The sequence below is a fragment of the Chrysochloris asiatica genome, unplaced genomic scaffold (assembly GCF_000296735.1).
Source record: "Chrysochloris asiatica unplaced genomic scaffold, ChrAsi1.0 scaffold00167, whole genome shotgun sequence".
In the NCBI taxonomy this organism is placed as follows: domain Eukaryota; kingdom Metazoa; phylum Chordata; class Mammalia; order Afrosoricida; family Chrysochloridae; genus Chrysochloris; species Chrysochloris asiatica.
In genome coordinates, this window is record NW_006408685.1 from 4,720,312 (window position 1) to 4,740,595 (window position 20,284).

Here is a 20,284-nt window from a genome sequence, read left to right on the forward strand (position 1 = left end):
AGAGTAACTTTCACAGGTGTTGTCTGTTTCCCTGGTATATGGCAGTTGGTATTCGTTCTTGCCTAGGTTTTGGTATTTTATAGAGTGTGATTGTAGCTTGGCTATATGGCAGCAGTTGCTGACTCTTCTTGTGTAATATATTGAGAGAAAGAGTCCTCCAAAGTAGAAGGAGTAGCATATAACAGCAAAACAGCACCAACAGAAAAAAAAACAAAAACAAGATAAAAAAATAATTAAAACAAACAAACAAAAAACAACAACAACAAAAACTAGAGTGCATACTGCAGTCTATAATCACAGAAAAGGGAGAGGAGGGAAAGAAGAAAAGAAAAAATCTGTAGCCTAATATGAGTATGACTTTAATGCCTCTATTTAGCTTCTTGCTTACAAAGCTGTCTAAGAGATTTCAAGATGCCTGTGTTGGTTGTTATGCTATACCTCAGGCTTTAATTTTAATTTTAATTTTCGTCCTGTTTTGTTTTTAAACTCACTTTCCCTCTCTACAGCCCTGTCCTGCCCTTTCCTATTTTAAAAAACAAAAACAAAACAAAAGACAAACAAGGAAAAAACCTTAATGTCTGCTCTTTGGCTGAGTATCTATGTTCATGCATGGCAGAAGAACCCACCAGTGGTGATGGTTGGGAGTGTCCACTCGCTCAGGCTCCCTCTCTAGTCACCAGAATGGAGGTTGGCAAACAGTGGGTGCGCCAATGACCAAATACTACCCCCCAAAAAAGAAAAGAAAATCAGAACAAACAAAACCAACAAAGTGTATTGTCCACCTTTGCTCCAAGGTTCCCGTGGCATTTTTCCATGGTGTTTCTGCTTCCCTGTTTGGTCTTGCCATTTGGTCTTGCCCAAGATGTCGGCTCCGGGCCTCCAAACCCAGCCCGGCAGATTCAAAAGTACGCATTTTTTTACTTCAGCTTCAAGTTCCACAATCTATAAGCCTTCAATCCTTCAAAATATTCCTATCTCTATGGTTCTGAGTTTTGGAACTCTGCCCTGGATCTGCTTTGCCTGGTATTCTGTGGTATTGCTAACAGTGAACTGCACTGCACCTCCACCCTAGCCGCCATCAAGCCCCGCCTCACCAAATCTATTCTTGAAATAGGATATACTGAGGGTTGTACTTTGTCTCTCATGGACCTATTTTAAATTTCTTCAGCTTCAGTATGAACTTGCATATGAGCAATTGATAATCTGTTCCACAGGCTCCTCTTGGCCATATTTTGACTGATGATATTGATGGCGTTAAGCTTCTCCATCATCTCCTCCTGTTTGTTTCCTATTTTTGCATTCCTGTTTGTCAATTCCAGTAATTGTCAATGCTTCTTAATTGCATGTTTCATCAATTTCAGGCTGAAGAAGTTGGTAGAATTTCTTCATTTTCATCTTCACTGACTTTAGTGGTTGGTGCATTAATTTAAATAATGGTGGCATTAACTGGTCTTCCTTGTAGATATATGGATATTATTCTATCACATGTAGAATTGTGGTGAATATGACACTATACCTCTTCAGTATTTCATTCTAGGCATAGTAATCCATTTTTTAAATGGCCCGTATTCATCCATTTGAGCTCACTAATGCCTAGGATGGAGTCCTGGTAGGCTGAAGGATACGTACTGGAATTCTTACTGCAAGGTGAGCAGTTCACACCCACAAGTCATTCCTTGGAACCCTATATAGGGTTGCTATGAGTCTGAATTGACTTGACAGCACACAACAACAACAATGCCTAGGATATAGATCTTCATGGGTCCCATTTCATTTATGACAACTTCCAATTTCCCTACATTCATAGTTTGTACATTCCTATTATTAATGAATGTTTACAGCTGTTTCTTCTCTTTTAGAGTTGAGCCACAATAGCACGTGAAAGCTTAACTACATCCGGGTCATTAAGATCAACTCTAGTTTGTCCCCAGTTGTATTTTGTTCACGTTTCAATAGAGATGTATCTTTGGACATTGTATCAGTCAATGTTCCACTGCTATCCATAAGGTATTCAGTGGCTAATTATTCAGACTTGGCCACCTTTTCCTTCTTCTGAGTCTGTCTTAATATGGAAACTCTGCTGAAGCCTGTCCACAATGGGTGACCCTGGTTTTATTTAAAATACTGGTGGCATAGCTTCCAGCAACACACAAGCCACCACAGTACAACAAGTAAGTAGAATTCCATTATTTCATTCACAAATTCTTCCAAGTCCAAATTTCCACCCAAGACAAAATTCCTCATCACCTGCGAATCTAGAATACAAGTTATCTGTTTCCAAATACAATGGTAGATTAGGGAAGAGGTAGACATTTCCACTACACAGGGAAGAAATGGAGGCAAAGAAATGATAAAAAGCACAAAGTAAGGTAAAAATCCAGCAGAACAATTTTCATTGGCTCTCAAGGCTTTAAAATACTTTTCTGTTCTCTGAGACAATCTCTGCAATAGCCTTGCCTTCCAGTCTCTGGTTGTTGTTCATTCATTCTGTATTCTTGGTAGAAGGCCTTCTACCCTGAGCTTCAGCTCTGTCTCCCAGGTCCACTGGAAAGGCAACTTTTCTCCATCAACTTTGGGCAATCCCATTATCCTAGTCTGTCTGAGTGGTGACCTCATACCCTAGCCCTGGAAGGTCCTATTCTTCAATGTCCTTGGGCATGGTAGCCCTTCCCCATCACATTTGGGCAGAGGCCCTGACTTAATGGCAGCTCCACACTCCAGAACAGAGTCGGTGAATAAGCCAACTTCTTGAAACTTTGGAAACTGTGGCCCTTATAAACCCCAGGGGTCATGGTTCCACCATTTGATTACCCAGTAGTCTTGGCCCTACCATTTGTGACTAGGCAACTCTTATTCCCATTCTCAAACAAGTGTCACAAAGCTCTTAAGCTCTACTGGTAAGTGCAGATAATACCTGAAAGATGTTTATTTGTGTATTGAATATGTATGACAAACTAAGGATGCCATCTCTAAGAATGGGTATTCCATAACACTTTATTGTGCTCATCAGGAAACTGTTCATCGATCAAGAGGCAGTTCTTTGAACAGAACATGGGAATACTGAATGGTTAAAATCAGGAACAGTGTGTACTAGAGTTGTAATCATTGACTATACTTACTCAGCCTGTATGCTGAGAACCTGGATTATATGAAGAAGAATGTTTCATCAAGATTGTTGTTGTTGTGAAGTGCCTTCGAGTCGGTTCTGACCCATAGCGACCCTGTATAGGGTTTCCAAGGAGCTGCTGGTGAGCTTGAACTACCGACCTAGCAGTTCAAAAGGCTTTGCAGTCTGGCACATTAACCCACAGCACCACACCATGAGGAAGAATAATTGTGAAGTTGATGCAGCACCAGGCTGTGCTTTGTTCTAGGGTACATAGGGTCACAATGAGGACTTGAAACATTTACTGATGAAGATCAAACACCACAGCATTCAGTATGGATTGCAACTCAATGTAAAGAAAACAAAAATCCTCACCACTGGACAAAAAAAACCCAACATTCTTATCTACGGAGAAAAGATTGAAGTTGTCAAAGACTTCATTCTTCTTGGATCATGGAAGCAGCAGTCAAGAAATCAAACAGCATATTGCATTGGGCAAATCTGCTGCACAATACCTTTTTAAAGTGTTGAAGAGCAAAGATGTCAACTTGAGGACTAAGGTGTGCCTGACCCAAGCCATGGTATTTTCAATAACCTCGTATGCATGCGAAAGCTGGACAGTGAATAAGGAAGACCATAGAAGAATCGGTGCTTTTGAGTTATGGTGTTGGAGGAGAATATTGGAAGTGCCATGGGCTACCAAAAGAACCAATAAATCTGTATTGGAAGAAGTGCAGCCAGAGTGCTCCTTGAAGGTCAAGATAGCCAAACTTCATCTCTCATACTTAGGACATATTGTCAGGAGGGACCAGTCTCTTGAGAAAGCTATTATGTTTGGTAAGGTGGAGAGTCAGAGAAAAAGAGGAAGACCCCCAGAGAGATGGATTGGCAAAGTGGCAGCATCAATGGGCTCAAGTGTGGCAACAATTGTGAGGTTGGCCCAGGACTGGGCAATGTTTCATTCTGTTGTACATAGTGTTGCTATGAGTTGGTACCGACTCGATGGAATCTAAGAACAACAACAATATTATGGAAGAAGAGAAGACACACATTGAAGTAGTTAAACTTATCCTAAATAAGATGGATTGTGGATCCAAGCAAAATGAAGTATTCGACAACTTCAGTTTTTTCTCCGTTTATCATGACATTAATTGTTCTAGTTGTGAGGGTTTATGTTTTCTTTACACTGGAGTACAATGCATTCTAAAGACTGTAGCATTTGATTTCATCACTAAGTATTGTAAGTCTTCTTTGCTTCCAGAAAGCAGTATTTTTTTCTGTATAGTGCACATTTTTAATAGGTCTTCTTCATATAATTTAGTTTCTTAGATTATTTGTTCATCATATAAATTGAAAAAGTATGTTGAAAGTATACAACCATGACACATACCCTTCCTGATTTTAAACCATTCAATATCCCCTTGTTCTGTTTGAATGACTGCATCTTGTTCTGTGTAGATTCTTTATGAGTACACGTAAGTGTTCTAGAGTACCCATTCTTCATAATGTTATTCATACATTGTTATAATTCACACAGTTGAATGCCTTTACATTGTCAATAAAGCACAAGTAAGCATTGTTTTAGTATTCTCTGCTTTAATCAAGATCCACTGACTTCAATTATGACCCTTGTTCCAGGTCCTCTTCTGAATCCATCTTGAATCTCTGGCCATTTCCTTTTGATATACTGCTACAACCATTTTTTAATTATCTTAAGCAAAATTTACTTGCATGTGACTAATAATATTGCTAGATGATTTGCACATTTCATTAGGTACCTTTCTTTGGAATGAGAACAAATATGCATCTCTTCCAAACAATTGGTGAATTAGATGTCTCCCAGATTTATTAGCATAAATGAGTGAGTACCTCCAGTATGTTGAAATATTTCCTGTGGTATTTTGTCAATTCCTGAAGTCTTGCTTTTTACCAATGCTTTCAGTGCAGCTTTGACTTCTTCCTCAGTACCACCCATTCTTGATCATATGCTACCTCTTGAAATGGTTGAACACAGACCATTTCTTTTGGGTACAGTGACTCTGTGTTCTTTCCATTTTCTTTTGATGTTTTATGCATCATTTAATATTTTGCAAACAGAATCCTTTAATATTGCAACCTGAAGATTGAATTCTTTTCTTCAGAAATACAAAGTATATTTTTTCCTTTTGGTTTTCTAACTCTAGGTGTTTGGCTATTTCACTCTGATACTTGATTTTGCTTCACAAGCTTTCCTTTGAAATTTTCTGTTCAGCCTTTGTGCTTCATCATTTCTTCCAGTTGCCTTAGATTTACTTCTCTCAAGAGCAAGATTGAGTCTCTTCTTTATTTCCTGTGTTTTAAATGACTTTTTGCTTTCTTCATGCATGGTGCTATTGATGTCATCCCACAACTATTCTGGTTTTTGGTCCTTAGTGTCTAATGTATCAAATTTGTTCTTGAAATGGTATCTAAATTCATGTTGTTATATTTATATTTATATTAAACATTATATTTTGGTTCTCATGGTCAAAAAGTGGTGGTAAAGTAGAGGGTCAGTGAAAAAGAGGAAGACCCTCAATGAGGTGGATTGACACAGAGTCTGCAACAATGGGCTCAAACATAGGAAATATTGTTGGGATGACACAGGACAGGGAAGTTTTTTGTTCTGTTGTACATAAGGTTACTATGTGTCAAAACTGACACAAAGGCACCTAACAACAATCCTACAACTTTGCTCTAATTACTCATTAGTACCAGCAGTTGTCTTGTTTATCCTTTAAAATTTTCTTTATAGGCAGTCATGTAATCTGGAGGGAAAATAACACATTTAAAATGTGGTGTTGGTAAAGAATGATGACTATACCATGTACTTCCAAATAACTATCTTGGAAGTAGAGCAGGCAGAATGTTCATTATAAACAAGGATAATGAGATTTCATCTCACTTTCTTTTGACAAAGATGTCACTTTGAGGACTTATTTACTTTAGACATGTTATCAGAGTGACCATTCCCTGGAGGAAGACATTGTGCTTAGTGAAGGGTCACTGAAAAAACAAAAATGGAAGACCCACATTGTGATGGATTAACTCAGTGGTTGGGACAGTGTGCTCAAACATAGTTACTGTTGTAAAGATGACTCAGGGTCAGGCAATGTGTGTTCTGTTATACATGGGATCACTACGAGTCAGAGCCGATTTTGATGGCATCTAAGAACAGCATTTTCTAACAAAGTCAGTTTTATTTCTTTTTTTTTTCCTGTCTGAATATCTTTCATTTCATTTCTTGCCTTTTTGCATTAGCTAGGACTTTCAGTACAATGCTGAACAGTAGTGGTTTCAGTTTCCCACCATTAAGTATAATGCTAGTTGTAGACATTTTGTAGATGTTATTTATCAAGTTTAGTAAATTCTTCTATATTTCTAGTATTCTGAGTTTTTATCATGAATGGGTATTGGATTTGTCACATGACTTTTCTATATCTATTGATATGATCGTGATTTTTTCCTTCATTAATCTGCTGATATGATGGATTATATGAATTGATTTTTGAATGTTGAACCTGCCTTGCATGCTTAACTGTGATGAATGATTCTTTTATACATTTTTTGTATTTGACATGCTAATAATAAGTTGACAGTCTCCACATCTATATTAATAAAAAAAAAAAAAATTAGTCTGTAATTTTCCTTCCCTCTAATTTCTTTGTCTGATTTTGTTATTAGGGTAATACTAGCCATATAAAATGAGCTAGAAAGTATTCACTCTTTTTCTACTTTCTGAAAGAGATTGTGGAAAATTGATATAATTTTCTCCTTAAATACTTGGTTGAATTCACCATTGAAAGAAACCATCTGAACCTTGTGCTTACTGTTTTAGAAAGTTGTTAATTGATGATTCAATTTCTTCAATAGATATAAACTAACTCAGATTATCAATTTCTCTCTTGTGAGTTTTGGTAGATTACGTCTTTCAAGGAACTGGTTCATTTCATCTAAGTAATCAAATTTTGGATGTATGAAAAATAATATTTCTCTATGATTTTTTTAAATGATAAGTTGTGGTGGCTCTTTTTATGTTTCTGATAATTCATAATTTGTCTTTTCTCTTTTTGGCTTTCTTGTCCTTTTTTTTTTTTTGCCTAGCTAGAGCTTTCCCAATTTTATTGCTCTTTTCAAAGAATCAGCTTTTGGCTGATCAATCACCTCTCATTTCCCCATTCTTCCTCCCGCTTTCTCATTTTCTTTCTTTCTCACTCAAACTGGGAAATACGTATACTTTGTGGTTTCCATATTTGATAGTCCTAGCTTTCCAATAATTACTTTTATATAGGACTTCTTTTCATAATGTGAGAACTATTATGCTTGCCTAGGATATATCCAGAGTGAGATTTGGATTCCAAACTATTTTTCCAGTTATTCTTTTGTGACTTTGAATGCAACCTTATTCTTTAGTTAATGCGGAAAAGGAAGAATTGATATTTAGTTTCATGCTAGGCAATTTACATATTTTATACAATTTAATTTAAAAAAAAGGAAATAAAGCAGTAGCAAAGTGAAGTGCAGCCATTTATTCAATGAGTATTTATTGATTACCTTCTATGTGCCAGAGCTAGGCATAGAGCAATAAACAAAAAGTTACCAGCCTCCTTGAATCATAAGTTATTAATTGACCCAAAGCATTCAGTTGCTAAGTGGCTTAAACTGATCAATTCAGAGCTGAAAGACATGCCCAAATGAAGAACAATGATTATGGAAGTAATTTAGGATCCAGTGACTCAAACATCAATTCCCCACTCCATGTAGTTATGAAGACAGTGAAATTAGAAGTATGTATGCAGGCTCACCATAACTCCTCTGTCCATTTGTCATACTGTGGTGGCATGTGTGTTGCTGTAGTGTTGAATGTTATGCTTCTAGCGCTTTAAATATCAGAAGGATCAACAATGGTGGACAGATTTCAGTAACGATTTCAGACTAAGACAGACTAAAGAGCAAAGAGATGGGGACCACTTCTGAAGGGCTAGACACTGAAAATCTTATGAATAACAGCAGAACATTGTCAGATACAGTGCCTAAAGATAAGCACCTCATGTTGGAAGGCATTCAAAATATGACTGGGGAAGAGCTGCCTCCTCAAAGTAGAGTTCACCATAATGAAGTGAATCTATCAAAGCTTTCAGGACCTTCATTGCTGATGAGAAGGAAGAGCTGCAAACATCCATTAATAATCCGAACACAGGAATGTAAAAAGTATGAATCTAGAAAAATTGGAATTGAAATGGAACAAATAAAGATTGATATCCCAGACACTAGTGAGTTGAATGGACTGATATTGGCCATTTTGAATCTGACAGCTATAAAATTTACTATGCCAGGAGTGACAAAATGAAGAGGAATAGTGTCAAATTCATTGTCAAAAACAACATTTCAAGATCTGTCTTGAAGTACAATAGGATAATATTCATATGTCTACACAGAAGATCAGTTAATACCACTATTATTAAAATTAATGCACCAACGACTAAAGCCAGTGAGGATGAAATTAAAGAATTCTACCAACTTCTTCAGTCTGAAATTGATCAAAATTGCAATCAAAATGCATTGATAAATACTAGTGTTTTGAATGAGAAAGTTAGAAATAAAGGGAAGGATTAGTAAATGGTAAATATGGCCTTGGTGTTCGAAACTATGCAGGAAATTGCATGATAGGATTTTGCAAGATCAATGACTTACTCATTGCAAATATCTTTTTTAAATCATATAAATGGCAACTAGGCACATGGACCTCACTAGATGGAATACACAAGAACCAAATTGACTAAATCTATAAGATGAGAAGATGGAGAAGCTCAAATCATCAGATAAAATTATACCAGGATTCACTGTGGATCAGACCATCAATTGCTCATATGTAAGTTCAGATTAAAGCTGAAGAAACTTAAAACAAGTCCACAGGGCCAAAATATATCCTTGAATATATCCCACATGAATTTGGAGATCATCTCAAGAACAGATTATATGCATTAGACACTCATTAGAGTTATAGGATGACATCAACAGCATTATACAAGAGAAAGTGAAAGGCCATTAAAAATATAGGAAATAAAGAAAGACTAAAATGGATGACAGAAGAGACTCTGAAACTTGATCTTAAGCATAGAGAAGCTAAAGAGAATAGAAGTAAAAGAGCTGAACAGAAAATTTCAAAACGAGTTACGGAAGTGGAGAAAATGCTGGCAGCCCAGCAACTGCAACAGACATCTGAGGTGCTAGGGTTGGGCATAGATGCCTACAATGCTGCCTAGGGCATTACTGCGGGCCTGGACTCTGAAATGGTGCTGCTGGCTGAGCATATCCTGAGGCTGCTGCCCACAGACAAGCAGATATTGCTCCTTCGAATGTCTCGGGCTCCCAGTGTTTACTCCCATCAAGGTGAACATAAGTGACAACATCACGAAAATCAAGATCATGTATGGCACCAACCCCACCAAGTTCTGGACTTTGCAAAACATCCTGATGATGGAATAGAAATGTACGGAGCAGAATGGCCCAAAGTGGGGGCCACACTAACACTAATGAGGCTGTAGAGAGGACTTCAATTCATTCAGGGCTTCCTCCAGAGCATCTGTGACCCGGAGCTGGATGAGAACCACCCCCACCTCATCTGTTGTTGTTGTTGTTGTGTGCCATCGAGTCGGTTCCGACCCATAGTGACCCTGTAGAGGGTTTCGGAGGGTGTAAATCTTTACGGGAGTAGAAAGCCTCATCTTTCTCCCGCGGAGCAGCTGGTAGTTTCGAACCACTGCCCTTAAGGTTCGCAGCCCGATTCGTAACCACTACGCTACCAGAGCTCCTCTGTGTCAACTCCATAAAGGCCTATGAGATGGGGCTCAAGAAGTAACATGTCTGTATTGTGCAGCACTGTATGCGATCCCCTACAAGTCTGACTTCCTGAAAGAACTCTCCAAGGATAGAATGTGATAGAGGAGGAGTTCCTGGAGAAGACCCGCCATTCTCTGGTCAACTGCAGGACCACCACTGACGTCATCTATGAGATGTATACCAAGAGAAACTCTGAGCTCAACTAAAAGGTGCAGGTGTGCCTGGAGACAGCACCTGAAAATCCCACGGCCACACACAGACACATGCAACCCCGAATCACTGTGAATCCAACCAGCAAGCCTCCCCAGACTCGTGGCCTTCCAGAGCGGCCAGGAGTCATGGCTGTTAAAAATATTTTTTTGTCTACTGTACTGGAGCAATGAATACCCCATTTTTGAAAAATCTTCTTTGTAAATTCACAGCAACACAGACTGACTTCATAGCTTCATTTCAGTGTAGTAAAACCCAGTTAATGTTTTTAATAAATCAAGTCCTATGGATTTTGGGTTTTAATTTTCAACCTGCAACTTGGAGAATCGACTCAATGGCACTTTACAACAATAACAACAATGCAGATCCCAATGCTGCGGGAATGGTGTCATACACATTTATGTTCAAAATATAACCGGTATCTTGATGCGGACCATGATTAGTTTGAAGGACCATGATTAGTTTGATTTGAAATGTTGCAGGATTCTTACTTTGGAAGTTATAAAGGAAAAAGAAAATAGATGTGTGTTCTCACGTGGCTTGTATCACCCAACCTCCAATCACAGTTGATATAATCTCACTCTTTTGGTTGTCTCTTTTGTCAGACAGTATTTTTATAGCTGAAACAAGTCAGCAAGCCTTTAATGAACCCAGGGGTTTCTATTTTAAATCATTTGGCCCAAAATAGCCAACTACAGATGACTGTGTTCGCATCTTTTTGCACAATTATTTTCTTCAGGGACGGCTTTCCAACCTAAGAAACTACCTACCATGTGTATTATTTGAAGAACCCTCCCAATGCAGAGATATAAGACAACATCTCTATGCATTAATTTTTGTTCCTGGCACTAAAAAGAGCTGTATTTTTCAAACTGAGGGAGAAATAAAAAAAAGAAAGAAAAAGAAACAATTATGAACAATTGGTGATTTTTATGCAGAAACGAAATTATTCTTAGTAAGTAAATCTATTTTGGAATCTTTTTTTTTTTTTTCTGCAAAGGGCAACTTTAGAAGGAAAAGTAAAGTGTTCTAATGAAATGCTCAAAGTTAGAAAATCAATAGAGAAGAAAGCACTATAATTTGTATTTTCTCAAGCTGAAAGACTTGGAGAAAAAATTCAGTCCTCAGGTTACAACATTGAAGGATTCTATGGACTTTTGGTGTGGCACTATAAGATAAGCACAGGACTACAAGGTCAGTTTGAATCACAATGTCAGTGTTTCAAACTCACCAGTCACTCCTCAGAAACCCTGTAATGGGTCATTATGAGTCAGAATTGACTGGACAGCACTTAACAATAACAACAAGGGCAAAATATTGAATGATACAGGAAGCATCAAAAGAAGACGGAAAGATACACAAAATTACTGTACCAAAAAGAAATTATTAACATTCAGCTGTTTCAAGAAGCAGCATATGATCAAGAACCCATGTGACTGAAGGAAGAAGTCCAAGTTGCACTGAAGGCATTGGCGAAAAACTAGGATCTGGGAATTGATAGAACACAAATTGAAATATTTAAACAAATTGATACAGCACTGGAGGCACTCACTTATCTACACCAAGAAATTTGAAAGTTAGTGTGCTCCTTGGCCAATTAATTGGAAGAGATCCACATTTATGCCCATTTCAAAGAGATGTGGCCTAAAAAATGTGGAAATAATTGAACACTGTGTCTGTACCAAAATTTGTTTAACCATACTTCTTTTGATGGGCATTTCAGCTGTCTCCACATTTTTGATATGTCTCTTGTAGACAGCATATTGGAGGATCCTGTTTTCTTATCCATTCTGCTCTTTATGTCTCTTGACTGGTATATTTAATCCATTTATATTCAGTATAATTATCAATAGCTATGAATTAATTGTTGTCATTTTTCTGTGTATTTTTTGTGGTGCTGCGTGATTCTTTGTTACAGATAATTTTCTATGCTGAGTTCATTTTGTTTGTGGGTTTTATTTTCATTTTCATTTTGTTGTGCTAATGTTTACTAAGTCTTTCTGTTAACATGGGTGACAGTGCAGGCAATATACAACAAGAGGGATGTTGGCAAAAAAAAGATGAAAGTAGCACGAGACACAGGGAGGATTGTAGTAGTTACAGTGAATAAAGGTAAATGCTGTTAACTGTTGCTACATAGAAGGGATTACAACCATGTAATGAAGCATAATATGTGATCTGTTCAATGTAAAACTGATGATCTGCTATGTAAACATTCACTAAATTCACAAGGAAAAATAAAAAGCACCTGGGAAAAAGCTGCCTCCTCAAAATAAAGTTTACCCTGATGACGTGAATAGAGTAAAGCTTTCAGGAACTTCATTTGCTGATAGAGCACACCTCAACATGAGGAGAAACACCCACAAAGCATCAATTAAAAACCAGAATATGAAATGTAAAATGTATGAATCTAGGAAAATTTGAAGTTGTCAAAAATGAAATGGAACGCATAAAGATCGATATCCTAGACATTAGTGAGCCGAAATAGACTGGTATTGTCCTTTTTGAATCTGACAGTCTTATGGATTACTATGCCAGGATTGACAAATTGAAGAGGAATTGTGTTGCATTCATTATCAAATAGACTGTTTCAAGATCAGTCTTGAAGTATAATGCTATCTGCGATGTTGTTGTTGTTGTGAAGTGCCATTGAGTTGGTTCTGACCCATAGCGACCCTGTATAGGGTTTCTGAAGAGCAGATGGTGAGCTTGAACCACCAACCTTGCGGTTCAAACAACTTTGCAGCCTGGCACATTCACCCACAGTGCCACACCAGGATTGTCTGTTATAGGGTAATAGAGAGTGGGTTTGAACCACAAGGTGTTGTTATTGTTCAGCACTGCCAAGTCGGTTCTGACTCATAACAACCCTGTATAGGGTTTCCAAGGTGCGGCTGGTGAGTTTGAACCACCGACCTTGTGGTTCAATCCAGCCTTGAGGTCAAGAGCTTATCCTATGGTGCCACACCAAAACTCACCAGCCACTCCTCTGAAACCTTATACAGGGTCGCTATGAGTCAGAAACAATACGGTGGCACTTAAGAACAACAAAAACAAGGAAGACAAGTTAATATACCACTAATATTCAAATTCACACACCGACCAGGAAAGCCAGTAATGATGAAATTGAAGAATTTTATCAACTACTTCAGTTTGAAATTGGTCAAACATGCAAACAAGATGTATTGTTAACTGTCGGTGATTGAAATGCAAAGGCTGGAAACAAAGAGGAAGGATCAGTAGTTGGAAAATATGGCCTTGATGAGAGAAAAAATGCTAGAGATCACATAATATAATTTTACAAGACAAATGACTTGTTCATTGCAAATGCCTTCTTTAAACAACATGAAAGATGACTGTGCACATAGACCTCACGAGAAGGTATACACAGAAATCAAGTAGATGTTATCTGTGGGAAGAGAGACTGGAAAAGCTCCATATCATCAGCAAAAACAAGGCAGCTTGAGAAGACAAAGTCTAGTATTATCATGAAATGTGCAAAGACCTGGGATGAGAAAATCAAAAAGGAAGAACGCGCTTGGCATTTCTTAAGCTGAAACACTGAAGAAAAAAATTCAAGCCTTAACTTGAAATATTGAAGGATTCTATGGGCAAAATATTGAATGTAGAATGAATGCAGAAAACATCAAAAGAACATGAAAGGAACACACAGTTACTGTACCAAAAAGAAATGGACGATGTTCAACCATTTTAAGAGATAGCATATAATCAAGCATCAGTGAAATTGAAGGAAGAATTCCAAGGTGCACTGAAAACATTGCAAATCACAAGGCTCCAGGAATTGATGGAATACAAATTGAAACTTTTCAAAAAACTGATGCACCAGTGGAGGCACTCACTCATCTATGGGAAGAAAATTGAAGACAGTTAGTTACCTGGCCAACTGATTGGAAGAGATACATAGTTGTGTTCCTTCCTAGGAGAGGTGACCCAAAGGAATGCAGAAATTATTAGACAGTATCATTAATATCACATGCAAGTAAACTTTTGCTAAAGATAGTTCAGCAATAACTGGCACATTACATAAACAAGGAAACTGCTAGATACAGTCAAGGATGTGAAACTAGGGATAACATTGCTGATATCAGATGGATCTTGACTGAAAGCAGAAAATACCAGAAAAAGTTGTAACTGTGCTTTTTGACTATGCAAAGACTTTCAACTGTGTGGATTATGACAAGCTGTGAACAGCATTGCAGAGAATGAGTATTCTGGAACACTTAATTGTGCTCATGAGGAACCTGTACATCGACCAAGGTATACAGAACAGAACAAGCAGACAATGAATGGTTTTAAATTAGGAAAGATGTGTGCCAGGGTTGTATTATTTCACAATATGTATTCAATCTGTGTGCTGAGATTTAACCTGAGAAGCTGGATTATATGAAGAAAGATATGGCATCAGAATTGGAAGAAGATTCATTAAGAAACTGTGATATGCAGATGACACAACCTTGCTTTCTGAAAATGAAGAGGACTTACAATACTTACTGATGAAGATCAAAAACCACAATCTTCAGTATGGGCTACACTTCAATGTAAAGAAAACAAAAATCCTCACTACTGGACCAGTAAATAACATCATGATAAATGGAGAAAAGTTTGAAGTTGTCAAGACTTCATTTTGCTTGGCTCCCCTATTAATACTCATGGAAGCAGCAGTCAAGAAATCAAACGATATATTGCTTTAGGAAAATCTGTTGTTCAAGAGCTCTTTAAAGTGTTGAAGAGAAGGATGTTAGTTTGAGGACTATGGTGTGCCTGACCCAAGCCATGGGATTTTCTATAGCTTCATAGGAATGAGTGTTGAACAGTGAATAAAGAAGACTGTAAAATAATCGATGCATCTTAGTTATGGTGTTGGGAAAGAATATTGAAAGTAGCATGAACTGCTAGAAGCACAAACAAATCTTTGCTAGAAAAATTATAGCCAGAATGCTCTTTAAAAGTGAGGATGATAAGACTTTGTCTCTCATACTTTGGCCATATTATTAGGAGTGATCAATCCCCACAGAAGCATATCATGTTAGGTAAACTGTAGGGTCAGTGACAAAGAGGAAGACCCCTAGTCAGGTGGATTGGCACAGTGGCAGCGGCAATGGACTAAAGCATAACAAAAATTATGAAGCTGGAGCAGGATCGGGTAGTGTTTTGTTCTGTTGTGCATAAGGTTCCTATGAGTTGGAACCAACTTGATGGCACCTAACAACATGCTTTTTTTATTATTATTATTATTAAAATTTAACTGGATTTGCAAAGCGACTTGAAAATCCTGTCAGTATAGTCCCCTATTTATTTATCTCAATATATTCCGTTTTGTTTGCTCTCTTAATGCCCCTGACAGAAGATTCCAGTTTAATTACAATATTTTTATAATAAGCTGAGAGTCCTAAATGGCAATTTTATTTTCTTTCAACGCCCAGTTTCTGTAATCTTTATTTCTCTTCCCTATAATTAAATCCACCTTAATCCACTCCTCTCATTGAATCTCCTTATACTTCTGTTCAGCTTTTTCATTTTGATTTTTCTGATCCTCTGTATTCTCCATTTGTTTTCATTTTAGTAACAAGATTTCAGCATTCTGAATAATAACTTAATCCAGAATTGAAGGAAATAGTTTTGTTCCATCAGTAGAGAGATTCTGACTGATATTAATTAGATTTTTAATTATTATTAAATGTGAATACACATTTTACTTTTGATGAATTGTTACTTTTTAAATAGGTTTATTGTCAATTGTGTGAAAGTTCACAAAGCAGATAACTTTTCCACTCAAACTCATACCTTTTGTTTCTTGTCATTGGTTTAAATCCCCACAATGTAAATCACTTATCTCACTTCCTCCCTATGTTTCCTGTTTCCATTCTTCCTTCTTTCCTAACCCTTCGGAACTTTGTCCTTGTTGGATCAAGACTATTGGGATCTCAAAAACTATGGCCTTTCCTGGCTTGAAAAATGTGCCATTTGGTTGTTTAAATGATTATATATTCCTGCATGTATTTTTATAAATACAAAAAGAAGAAAAAGGGTAGAGGCAAATATTGTTAACTGATTGCACATGGAGGGAATTTCACATGGATGTGGAAGTTAGAAGAAGAAGAGTCAAATATTACTGTAAGTTTTTCAGCCTGAGACACTGGAAATATCATTGTTATTGTTGTTAAGTACCATTGAGTCGGTTCCAATTTATAGTGACCCTATGAGGCTGTAAATCTTTCTAGAAGTAGAAAGCTCATCTTTTTCCTGCAGAGTGGCTGGTGGGCTCGAACTACCAACTTTGTAGTTCACAGTCAATTGCTTATCCTACAGAACTACTGCATGTCCTGGGTGTATGGGGACTCAATTAAAGTTATTAAGAAATTGTTATGGAGAAATTTGTATGGGAAAGAGGGTTTTGTAAGATCTATTTGAACCAGTAACAGTCAACATGCATATAAGGGAAGATGTCCAAGAGATATTTTTAAATGACTGAGAGAAAGGACATGTTCAACATAGAGACCTTAAAAGTTATCATGAAGCTGTAAGAGAATGAGACTATTGAGAGCTAATGAATCCACTTGAAGTCAAATCCTTGAGCAATTCCTAATTTAAGGGAACAGAAGGAAGGAGCCACTTTCACAAGAGGAGTTGTCAGAGAAGGATGAGAATATGCAGTCCTTGAAGCAAAAAGAAGAAATTAGTTTTCAGAGTAAGGTTGGATTATTAAGATATCATTGGTGATGTTTGAGAAAGGAGTTTCAGTATGCTTGTGAAGGCAAAATGCAGATAACAGGGATTATTAAGTGAGTGGATGAAGAGGAAGTAGAGACAATGAGTGAAGATTACTCATCTGAAAAGGATGTTGGTCAGTGAAGAAGAAATGAGATGGCAGCTAAAGGAGGGAACAGAATTTTGGAAACCTCAGAGAATTGTAGTCAGAGGGAAAAGAATCAATAATAAAGGAGACTACAGATGAAACAGAGAAGATGATAAATAGAATAAGATTCAGAAGAAGAGAAAAAGGGTAGGATTCCAGGTACAGATATAGAAGTTTAAAAAAAAAAAAAATGTTATTGTTGTTGGTTAGGTGCCTTTGAGTTGGTTACTGATAGTAACCCTATGCACAACAGAATGAAACACTGCCCAATCCTGGGCCAACCTCACAATCATTGCTATGTTTGAGCCCATTGATGCTGCCACTGTGCCAACCCATTTCATTAGTGGTCTTCCTGTTTTTCTCCAACACTCCACTTTACCAAACATGAAACCCTTCTCCTGTGACTAGTCCCTCCTGACATTATGCCCGAAGTATGAAAGATGAAATTGTGGCCATCCAGGCTTCCAAGGAGCACTCTGGCTATATTTATTCCAACGCAGATCGATTTGTTCTTTTGGCTGCCCATGGTATTTTCAATATTCTCCTACAACACCATACCTCAAATGCATCAATTCTTATATGGTCTTCCTTATTCACTACCCAACTTCACATGCATATGAGGTTATTGAAAATACCATGGCTTGTGTCAGTCGTACCTTAGTCCTTAAACTGACATCTTTGCTCTTCAACACTTTATAGAGGTCTTTTGCAGCAGACCTTACTATGAGATAGAAGGAGCAAAAACTTGTGAAAAATTATTGAGGGATAGAGCAAGACAAAGAAATTATTGGATAGGTTACATTGGCATTTTCAGTAAGTGAAGAAGGAACATGAACATTGGGGATAGGGCTTGGAAAATTAAAAAAAAAAAAAACTAACTAAAATTAAAACATTTTTGACTACTGTTGTAGAGAATTGGATTAATACAAATATAACCAGGCAGATTGGAGGGCCCACTTTATATTTTGAATTTGTTCTGAGCCAAATCAACAAACTCTTTTTCTTTTAATTTTCTCTAACAAGACTTTGTGGCCTGGGAACAACAAAAAAAAAGTAGATAGTGGGGATTACATACTTTGTTAGATGTGAGAACTCCTTCTAGGGGTTCTAAAAGTAATAATTAAAATGTAAGATCTGTCATCTCTGGAAACACCTGTTAATTTTTAGAGTGGATCTGGCACCAGTTCAAATGTATATATTGGAAAAAAGAAGCTACCTAACTAGTAAAACTGCCAAACAACTTGTTGCAGAATCTAAATCTTTTGGCTACGTTTTCTTTTCTTTTTTTTGGCTGACCTATTTTAACAAATTCATATTTGGTTTTACCTTTTTCACATATAGATTTGAGGGCTTGTTGATTGTTTTTATTTTTTCAGTAAGTTTCTTCATATTAGTCCAAATCATGCACATTCTAGAGGAAAAAAGTTTTGAGAATATTTTCAACCTCAACACTTGTAGTATTTCTGTAAATGTTCTTCCTAAAAACTAATAATAGTTCAATATTTATAATAAATTTTAGTTCACAAAGAATAAATTCATTTTTAGCTTTTTCTAAATGGATTTTTCCCCCTCTTAAAGAATGCTTACTTATATCTTTAAGATGTAGGTTCATATCATTCTTTCTCACTCAAGCATCAATTCACTCCTGGGGATACAAGATTGTTAAAGTCTTTGTCCTCAATAAGCCTACTTTTGTATATTTTTAATTTAATAGTATAAAAAATTCTAACAAGATTCTCATAAATTGTTTTACTTATAGGAATTTTTAGTATATTAATATGTTATCTTAAAAACAGTGCCATTTTACATTAAGAATGAGAATTTTGGGGTACTTTAAAAGACATTATTTTATTTGATGCAAAAATGCAACACCTTGCATTTTTGTCCCTATAGCAAGTAAACTAAACCTCAGACAGGATAAATATTTCAACTAAGTTCACAAAGCAAGTAGGTGATAGAGGCAGAAATATATCCTTGTTGTATGACCCAATTTTTCTCCATCAGACCTTCTTCCACTGATCTTAGTGCTCAAATCCAATGAATCTTTAGGAATCCAAATCCAGTCTACTTTGTAATTCTTATTTATTGACTTCTCTGAAGCATTTTTACATTTGACTTCCTATTGCTTACTGAAAATTTCTGTTCTCTCTGCTTCTAAGATATTTTACTCTTCTGATTCTCATACTTGTTAAGACTTGTCTAATTTATTTTTGGCTATTACCTGCTTTTTCAGTGATTGCATGAATACTGTAGGATAAGCAAACTGCATGGTTCACAGTTCAAATCCACCAGCTGTTCCTCAAAAACACTATACCGGGTCGCTATAAGTTAGAAGTGATTCTATTGCTCATAACAAAAACAACATGCACTATGTACTCTGCTAGGTGTGGTGAACAGTAAAATCGTGAATCAAACTTAGATTCCTATTAAAACCCATTGCCATTTAATATATTCACACTAATAGAACAGTATAGAATTGACACCATATGATTTCCAAAAGTGGTAAATCTTTACAGAAACAGACTGCCTCATCTTTCTCCCTAGGAGAGGCTGGTGGGTTTGAACTACCAACCTTTCAATTACAGCCAAGTGCTTAACCATTGAAGCTATGGCGCTCCTGATTTTTATCAAGAGTATATAAAGCTGAATATGTTTCAATTTTTTTTTTATTGCTCTTTTTGATACTCTTGTTCATGTAGTAGACTCCTCAGGTTCAAGATCTCAGAGTTAACTTTGAAAATCCTTAATTACTAGGGTAATCTCATGATGGGTTTCCTCATCTATACTTTCTATCCTTATATGCAAATCTTGCCTTATATGTCTCATCATACCAATCAAATGCTACGTGATCCAAGTAGTCTACCTGAATGCTACTAGATGGAACTCAGATTTTCCTCCTCTGAACTCCATTCTATGAATTATTTCTCTGTACCTCTGATAACACATATCACTTCTTTATACCACTTTCTGATGTGAACTATAGATGTTTGTGTTAATGCATTATCAAGAACAAGAGTTGTTTTTGTTTTTGTAAAGGGACAGATAGTAAATATTTTAACCTCTACTAGCCATGTATAGAATTCTGGTGTGGCATCGCAGAATTAGTACTAGACTACTAACCCCAACCTTGCACAAGACTTTTTTAAATTATTGAAGATCAAAGATGTCAGCTTGAGGACTAAGGTGCTCCTGACCCAAGCCATGGTATTTTCAATGACCTCATATGCATG

The 20,284-nt window shown here is 36.8% G+C and overlaps 1 protein-coding gene and 1 pseudogene across 1 annotated transcript in view; both read left to right on the forward strand.

Moving 5' to 3' along the window:
- POF1B (premature ovarian failure, 1B) overlaps positions 1 to 20,284 on the forward strand; it is a 287,784-nt gene that overhangs the window by 121,705 nt on the left and 145,795 nt on the right. The gene's annotated exons all lie outside the window — the stretch shown is intronic.
- On the forward strand, positions 9,316 to 10,350 carry LOC102825674 (annotated as a pseudogene).